At 45.6% G+C, this 8844-nt stretch overlaps 1 pseudogene; it reads left to right on the top strand.

The window, feature by feature from the left end:
• Positions 1–7277: 7277 nt before the first annotated feature.
• LOC100687719 lies at positions 7278–8616 on the top strand (annotated as a pseudogene).
• The last annotated feature ends 228 nt before the right edge of the window (positions 8617–8844 follow it).

Raw genomic sequence — 8844 nt, 5'->3', positions numbered from 1 at the left:
CACTTTAGTGATATTTTCCTTAATTTATAATCACAGCCTTTATTCCTAGGACACAAGTGCTGAAACATTGAGAGATTAAGTGGCATTGATGTGTGTATCTTACTTAAAAATATTTTTCAAAAGTACATACACATATGCATATATATATATATATATATATATATATATATATAACAAAATGTTAAGAATCATTGAATATATGGGTGGATCTCTGCTTGCAGTCAGTATGTGTAGATGTCACTACTTAATTCAGGAAGCACTTTTTGGAAGATTCCTCACTGTTTTCCCAGGTAGTGATTACACTGCAGGAAGGAGGATCCAGGGGGAGGAGCAAGATGGCGGAAGAGTAGGGTCCCCAAATCACCTGTCTCCACCAACCTACCTAGAAAACCTTCAAATTATCCTGAAAATCTATGAATTCGGCCTGAGATTTAAAGAGAGACCAGCTGGAATGCTACAGTGAGAAGAGTTCGCGCTTCTATCAAGGTAGGAAGACGGGGAAAAAGAAATAAAGAAACAAAGGCCTCCAAGGGGGAGGGGCCCCGCGAGGAGCCGGGCTGAGGCCGGGGCGAGTGTCCCCAGGACAGGAGAGCCCCGTCCCGGAGACGCAGGAGCTGCACCGACCTTCCCGGGGGAAAGGGGCTCGCGGGGAGGTGGAGCAGGACCCAGGAGGGAGGGGATGCCCTCGGGCTCCCCGGGACAGTAACAGCAACTCCGCGCCCAGGAGAGTGCGCCGAGCTCCCTAAGGGCTGCAGCGCGCACGGCGGGACCCGGCTGGACCCGGAGCAGCTGAAGGGGCTCGGGCGGCGGCTCCGCGGAGGGGGCTGCGCGGCCCCGGGAGCAGCTCGGAGGGGCTCGGGCGGAGGAAGAGGCTCCGTGCGGAGGGGCCTGCGCGGTTCCAGGAGCAGCTCGGAGGGGCTCGGGCGGCGACTCCGCGGAGGGGGTTGCGCGGCCCGGGAGCGCGAATCCAACAGCGCAGGCTCCCGAGCACAGGGCGCCGGGACACAGCCCAGGATCCCGCCTCCCCCGGGACAGGCAGAGGCCGGGAGGGCCCAGGACAGCGAGGACGCTCCTGCCCCAGCTGAGCAGATCAGCGGCCCCGCCCCAGAGCCTCCAGGCCCTGCAGACGGAGTTCCTGCCAGAGCTGAATCCAGGTTTCCAGAGCTGCCCCGCCACTGGGGCTGTTCCTCCTGCGGCCTCACGGGGTAAACAACCCCCACTGAGCCCTGCACCAGGCAGGGGCACAGCAGCTCCCCCAACTGCTAACACCTGAAAATCAGCACAACAGGCCCCTCCCCCAGAACACCAGCTAGACTGACAACTTCCAGGAGAAGCCAAGGGACTTAAAGAACACAGAATCAGAAGATACTCCCCTGTGGTTCTTTTTGTTTGTTTTTGTGTTTTTTTGTTTTTTTTTTTGTTTTTGTTTTTTTTGTTTTGTTTTGCTTTTTGATTTGTTTCCTTCCCCCACCCCACCCTTTTTTTCTTCTTTCTTTTTCTTTCTCTTTTTCTTCTTTTTTTTCTTTCGTTTTTTTTTTCTCTTCCCTTTTTTTCTCTTTCTCTTTTCTTTCCTTCTTTCTCTCGTCTCTTTTTCTCTTTTTCTCAATACAACTTGCTTTTGGCCACTCTGCACTGAGCAAAATGACTAGAAGGAAAACCTCACCTCAAAAGAAAGAATCAGAAACAGTCCTCTCTCCCACAGAGTTACAAAATCTGGATTACAATTCAATGTCAGAAAGCCAATTCAGAAGCACTATTATACAGCTACTGGTGGCTCTAGAAAAAAGTATAAAGGACTCAAGAGACTTCATGACTGCAGAATTTAGAGCTAATCAGGCAGAAATTAAAAATCAATTGAATGAGATGCAATCCAAACTAGAAGTCCTAACGACGAGGGTTAACGAGGTGGAAGAACGAGTGAGTGACATAGAAGACAAGTTGATAGCAAAGAGGGAAACTGAGGAAAAAAGAGACAAACAATTAAAAGACCATGAAGATAGATTAAGGGAAATAAACGACAGCCTGAGGAAGAAAAACCTACGTTTAATTGGGGTTCCCGAGGGCGCCGAAAGGGACAGAGGGCCAGAATATGTATTTGAACAAATTCTAGCTGAAAACTTTCCTAATCTGGGAAGGGAAACAGGCATTCAGATCCAGGAAATAGAGAGATCCCCCCATAAAATCAATAAAAACCGTTCAACACCTCGACATTTAATTGTGAAGCTTGCAAATTCAAAAGATAAGGAGAAGATCCTTAAAGCAGCAAGAGACAAGAAATCCCTGACATTTATGGGGAGGAGTATTAGGGTAACAGCAGACCTCTCCACAGAGACCTGGCAGGCCAGAAAGGGCTGGCAGGATATATTCAGGGTCCTAAATGAGAAGAACATGCAACCAAGAATACTTTATCCAGCAAGGCTCTCATTCAAAATGGAAGGAGAGATAAAGAGCTTCCAAGACAGGCAGCAACTAAAAGAATATGTGACCTCCAAACCAGCTCTGCAAGAAATTTTAAGGGGGACTCTTAAAATTCCCCTTTAAGAAGAAGTTCAGTGGAACAGTCCACAAAAACAAAGACTGAATAGATATCATGATGACACTAAACTCATATCTCTCAATAGTAACTCTGAATGTGAACGGGCTTAATGACCCCATCAAAAGGCGCAGGGTTTCAGACTGGATAAAAAGGCAGGACCCATCTATTTGCTGTCTACAAGAGACTCATTTTAGACAGAAGGACACCTACAGCCTGAAAATAAAAGGTTGGGGAACCATTTACCATTCGAATGGTCCTCAAAAGAAAGCAGGGGTAGCCATCCTTATATCAGATAAACTAAAATTTACCCCAAAGACTGTAGTGAGAGATGAAGAGGGACACTATATCATACTTAAAGGATCTATTCAACAAGAGGACTTAACAATCCTCAATATATATGCTCCGAATGTGGGAGCTGCCAAATATATAAATCAATTATTAACCAAAGTGAAGAAATACTTAGATAATAATACACTTATACTTGGTGACTTCAATCTAGCTCTTTCTATACTCGATAGGTCTTCTAAGCACAACATCTCCAAAGAAACGAGAGCTTCAAATGATACACTGGACCAGATGGATTTCACAGATATCTACAGAACTTTACATCCAAACTCAACTGAATACACATTCTTCTCAAGCGCACATGGAACTTTCTCCAGAATAGACCACATATTGGGTCACAAATCGGGTCTGAACCGATACCAAAAGATTGGGATTGTCCCCTGCATGTTCTCGGACCATAATGCCTTGAAATTAGAACTAAATCACAACAAGAAGTTTGGAAGGACCTCAAACACGTGGAGGTTAAGGACCATCCTGCTAAAAGATAAAAGGGTCAACCAGGAAATTAAGGAAGAATTAAAAAGATTCATGGAAACTAATGAGAATGAAGATACAACCGTTCAAAATCTTTGGGATGCAGCAAAAGCAGTCCTAAGGGGGAAATACATCGCAATACAAGCATCCATTCAAAAACTGGAAAGAACTCAAATACAAAAGCTAACCTTACACATAAAGGAGCTAGAGAAAAAACAGCAAATAGATCCTACACCCAAGAGAAGAAGGGAGTTAATAAAGATTCGAGCAGAACTCAACGAAATCGAGACCAGAAGAACTGTGGAACAGATCAACAGAACCAGGAGTTGGTTCTTTGAAAGAATTAATAAGATAGATAAACCATTAGCCAGCCTTATTAAAAAGAAGAGAGAGAAGACTCAAATTAATAAAATCATGAATGAGAAAGGAGAGATCACTACCAACACCAAGGAAATACAAACGATTTTAAAAACATATTATGAACAGCTATACGCCAATAAATTAGGCAATCTAGAAGAAATGGACGCATTCCTGGAAAGCCACAGACTACCAAAACTGGAACAGGAAGAAATAGAAAACCTGAACAGGCCAATAACCAGGGAGGAAATTGAAGCAGTCATCAAAAACCTCCCAAGACACAAGAGTCCAGGGCCAGATGGCTTCCCAGGGGAATTTTATCAAACGTTTAAAGAAGAAATCATACCTATTCTCCTAAAGCTGTTTGGAAAGATAGAAAGAGATGGAGTACTTCCAAATTCGTTCTATGAAGCCAGCATCACCTTAATTCGAAAGCCAGACAAAGACCCCGCCAAAAAGGAGAATTACAGACCAATATCCCTGATGAACATGGATGCAAAAATTCTCAACAAGATACTGGCCAATAGGATCCAACAGTACATTAAGAAAATTATTCACCATGACCAAGTAGGATTTATCCCTGGGACACAAGGCTGGTTCAACACCTGTAAAACAATCAATGTGATTCATCATATCAGCAAGAGAAAAACCAAGAACCATATGATCCTCTCATTGGATGCAGAGAAAGCATTTGACAAAATACAGCATCCATTCCTGATCAAAACTCTTCAGAGTGTAGGGATAGAGGGAACATTCCTCGACATCTTAAAAGCCATCTACGAAAAGCCCACAGCAAATATCATTCTCAATGGGGAAGCACTAGGAGCCTTTCCCCTAAGATCAGGAACAAGACAGGGATGTCCACTCTCACCACTGCTGTTCAACATAGTACTGGAAGTCCTAGCCTCAGCAATCAGACAACAAAAAGACATTAAAGGCATTCAAATTGGCAAAGAAGAAGTCAAACTCTCCCTCTTCGCCGATGACATGATACTCTACATAGAAAACCCAAAAGTCTCCACCCCAAGATTGCTAGAACTCATACAGCAGTTCGGTAGCGTGGCAGGATACAAAATCAATACCCAGAAATCAGTGGCATTTCTATACACTAACAATGAGACTGAAGAAAGAGAAATTAAGGAGTCAATCCCATTTACAATTGCACCCAAAAGCATAAGATACCTAGGAATAAACCTAACCAAAGAGGTAAAGGATCTAGACCCTAAAAACTATAGAACACTTCTGAAAGAAATTGAGGAAGACACAAAGAGATGGAAAAATATTCCATGCTCATGGATTGGCAGAATTAATATTGTGAAAATGTCAATGTTACCCAGGGCAATATACACGTTTAATGCAATCCCTATCAAAATACCATGGACTTTCTTCAGAGAGTTAGAACAAATTATTTTAAGATTTGTGTGGAATCAGAAAAGACCCCGAATAGCCAGGGGAATTTTAAAAAAGAAAACCATATCTGGGGGCATCACAATGCCAGATTTGAGGTTGTACTACAAAGCTGTGTTCATCAAGACAGTGTGGTACTGGCACAAAAACAGACACATAGATCAGTGGAACAGAATAGAGAACCCAGAAGTGGACCCTGAACTTTATGGGCAACTAATATTCGATAAAGGAGGAAAGACTATCCATTGGAAGAAAGACAGTCTCTTCAAGAAATGGTGCTGGGAAAATTGGACATCCACATGCAGAAGAATGAAACTAGACCACTCTCTTTCACCATACACAAAGATAAACTCAAAATGGATGAAAGATCTAAATGTGAGACAAGATTCCATCAAAATCCTAGAGAAGAACACAGGCAACACCCTTTTTGAACTCGGCCATAGTAACTTCTTGCAAGATACATCCAGGAAGGCAAAAGAAACAAAAGCAAAAATGAACTATTGGACTTCATCAAGATAAGAAGCTTTTGCACAGCAAAGGATACAGTCAACAAAACTCAAAGACAACCTACAGAATGGGAGAAGATATTTGCAAATGACCTATCACATAAAGGGCTAGTTTCCAAGATCTATAAAGAACTTATTAAACTCAACACCAAAGAAACAAACAATCCAATCATGAAATGGGCAAAAGACATGAACAGAAATCTCACAGAGGAAGACATAGACATGGCCAACATGCATATGAGAAAATGTTCTGCATCACTTGCCATCAGGGAAATACAAATCAAAACTACAATGAGATACCACCTCACACCAGTGAGAATGGGGAAAATTAACAAGGCAGGAAACCACAAATGTTGGAGAGGATGCGGAGAAAAGGGAACCCTCTTACACTGTTGGTGGGAATGTGAACTGGTGCAGCCACTCTGGAAAACTGTGTGGAGGTTCCTCAAACAGTTAAAAATAGACCTGCCCTACGACCCAGCAATTGCACTGTTGGGGATTTACCGCAAAGATACAAATGCAATGAAACGCCGGGACACCTGCATCCCGATGTTTCTAGCAGCAATGGCCACGATAGCCAAACTGTGGAAGGAGCCTCGGTGTCCAACGAAAGATGAATGGATAAAGAAGATGTGGTTTATGTATACAATGGAATATTACTCAGCTATTAGAAATGACAAATACCCACCATTTGCTTCGACGTGGATGGAACTGGAGGGTATTATGCTGAGTGAAGTAAGTCAGTCGGAGAAGGACAAACATTATATGTTCTCATTCATTTGGGGAATATAAATAATAGTGAAAGGGAATATAAGGGAAGGGAGAAGAAATGTGTGGGAAATATCAGAAAGGGAGACAGAACGTAAAGACTGCTAACTCTGGGAAACGAACTAGGGGTGGTAGAAGGGGAGGAGGGTGGGGGGTGGGAGTGAATGGGTGACGGGCACTGGGTGTTATTCTGTATGTTAGTAAATTGAACACCAATAAAAAATAAATTAAAAAAAAAAAAAGGAAGGAGGATCCATGCTCATTTTGTGGTCTTTCCTTCCGCCATGCCCAATGATCATATCAGTTTCCAAAGAACAAAGTTCAACTTCATATTTATGCTTCTCAGTGCTGTTAAAATTTCTCCGTATAGATGGACAAAGTAATGTATTGTTTCTTCTTTTACCTCTTATTCTTAGAAGACAAATTTGCACAAATAATCTTCGTGTCCTGTAGTGAAGTTAGAATCCAGTTTCTCTTTGCGTCCACTGGTGTGTTGTAATATAGTATTGTGGGTCATCCTTTTTTTTTTTAGCCCCAACTATACTACAATTACTCACAGTATACATATTTTGTGTTTGCTTCAGTTTGTCTTTTCCACACCAGATGAACGGTGCTTATTTTAAACTGTTCTGTCTGCTGCTGCATGCATGTTAGATAAAAGGTTTGTAGCATTTTCAGTGTTCCAATATTTTAAGGGTAGGCTTCTGATTTGAATGAAGGATAGAAAATGATACTTAGGAGAAGGGGCAGCTGATAGGCTTAGCCAGAATTTCAGGGCAGTAAAGGCTGTTTTGATAGGGTCAAAGGAAGGGTCTCTACATCACATTCAACACGTGGCCAATCAGGCTGACGCAACGGGGCTGCTGTGGAACTTAACTAGGAAACCAGAGGCGGTGGGCAAGCGCTTGGAAGGCGGCAGGCGCCATGGGCAGAGTGAGCAACCGCACCAACACCCAGCCACGGGGGCAAAAGCGGCCCAGGGATCCCGCTGCTGCCTGCGCAGCCATCCCGATCATGGGCGCGCGGCGGCTCCCTTTCCAGGTCCGCGTGGGGAGCCACGCGGCGGGAAGGAGGCTGGTGGCGGCCAGGCGGGATCTGTCAAGATCGAGGCGGAAGCGCTGGTGGCGGCAGACCCGGGAGACAGGCTCCAAGGGCCCGCGGCCATCCCGATCCCTGAAGCCACTGGCGCCCGCTCTGTCCCCCAGTGAGCTGGACCTGGGCGCGCAGCGGTAGCGCCGGGAGACGTTCAGGAAGCGGCGGGGCCTCATCGGCGAGGGCGCCGCCAAGTTCCTGCTGGACACCTTCGAGTACCCCGGCCTGGTGTATCGCACCGGCGGCTGCCACTGCGGCGCGGTCCGCTTCGCGGTCTGGGCGCCCGCAGACCTGCGCATGGTGGATTGCAGCTGCAGGCTGTGCAGGAAGAAGCAGCATCGACACTTCCTCGTCCCGGCCTCGCGCTTCACTCTGCTGCTGGGCGCCTAGAGCATCCTCACGTATCGGTCCCACACGCACCCGGCGCTGCACAGCTTCTGCAGCAGGTGCGGCGTGCAGAGTTTCCACGCATCTGTCTCTGACCCCGGCATTTACGGCGTCGCCCCGCACTGCCTGGATGCCGGCACCGTACGCAGTGTGGTTATCGAGGAGGTCGACGGTGGCGACTGGGGGGAGGAGGCCACGAAGGAGCCCAAGGCCATCCAGAACGCGTCCTCCCGAAGAGGATCAGTGGCTTAGTCCGCGGCACGCCTGAAACATGCCCCGCGCCCCTCGGAGGGAGCCAGTGGTTGTGGAGGAATTCCTGTAGGAAAGAGATCGGTTTCTGGACTCGTGAACCCGTGACGTCGCTCCAGGCTCCCACCCCTTCCCTTTCAGTGTTTTTCAACGGACTTGCTTATAATAATAAAAAAAAAACTGAGCGCACATATGGCTGTGAACAGCCATAATATTCCCAATCCAATAAGCAAGTAGCGTCTCTACTTTTTCACGTCGCCTAGTGTGGGATCCCTGGGTGGCGCAGCGGTTTGGCGCCTGCCTTTGGCCCAGGGCACGATCCTGGAGACCCGGGATCGAATCCCACGTCGGGCTCCCGGTGCATGGAGCCTGCTTCTCCCTCTGCCTGTGTCTCTGCCTCTCTCTCTCTCTGTGTGACTATCATAAATAAATAAAAATTAAAAAAAAAAGTCGCCTAGTGTAACACTCACTTGTATGATGTATTCGTCATATAGTTCTCACAGATCATCTTCGGATTATTCCTATGTACTGTACCGTTACGGTGCTATTGTGAATGAGATTGTTTTAAATGGTCGCATCTGGTATGCTGGACCACTCGCTATATCCAGACACTTTTGCGAACACTTACGGATGTTTTCTATTGAATATCTGTGTGTGCGTGTATTTTAGGTAAGCACTCACGTTTTCACTACTTAGAGATATAGGTGTTATTTTTAGCCACAT

Source organism: Canis lupus, chromosome X (genome assembly GCF_011100685.1).
Source record: "Canis lupus familiaris isolate Mischka breed German Shepherd chromosome X, alternate assembly UU_Cfam_GSD_1.0, whole genome shotgun sequence".
NCBI classification, from domain to species: domain Eukaryota; kingdom Metazoa; phylum Chordata; class Mammalia; order Carnivora; family Canidae; genus Canis; species Canis lupus.
The sequence above is the reverse complement of the archived record's forward strand: the minus strand, read 5'-3'. Positions and strand labels throughout refer to the sequence as shown.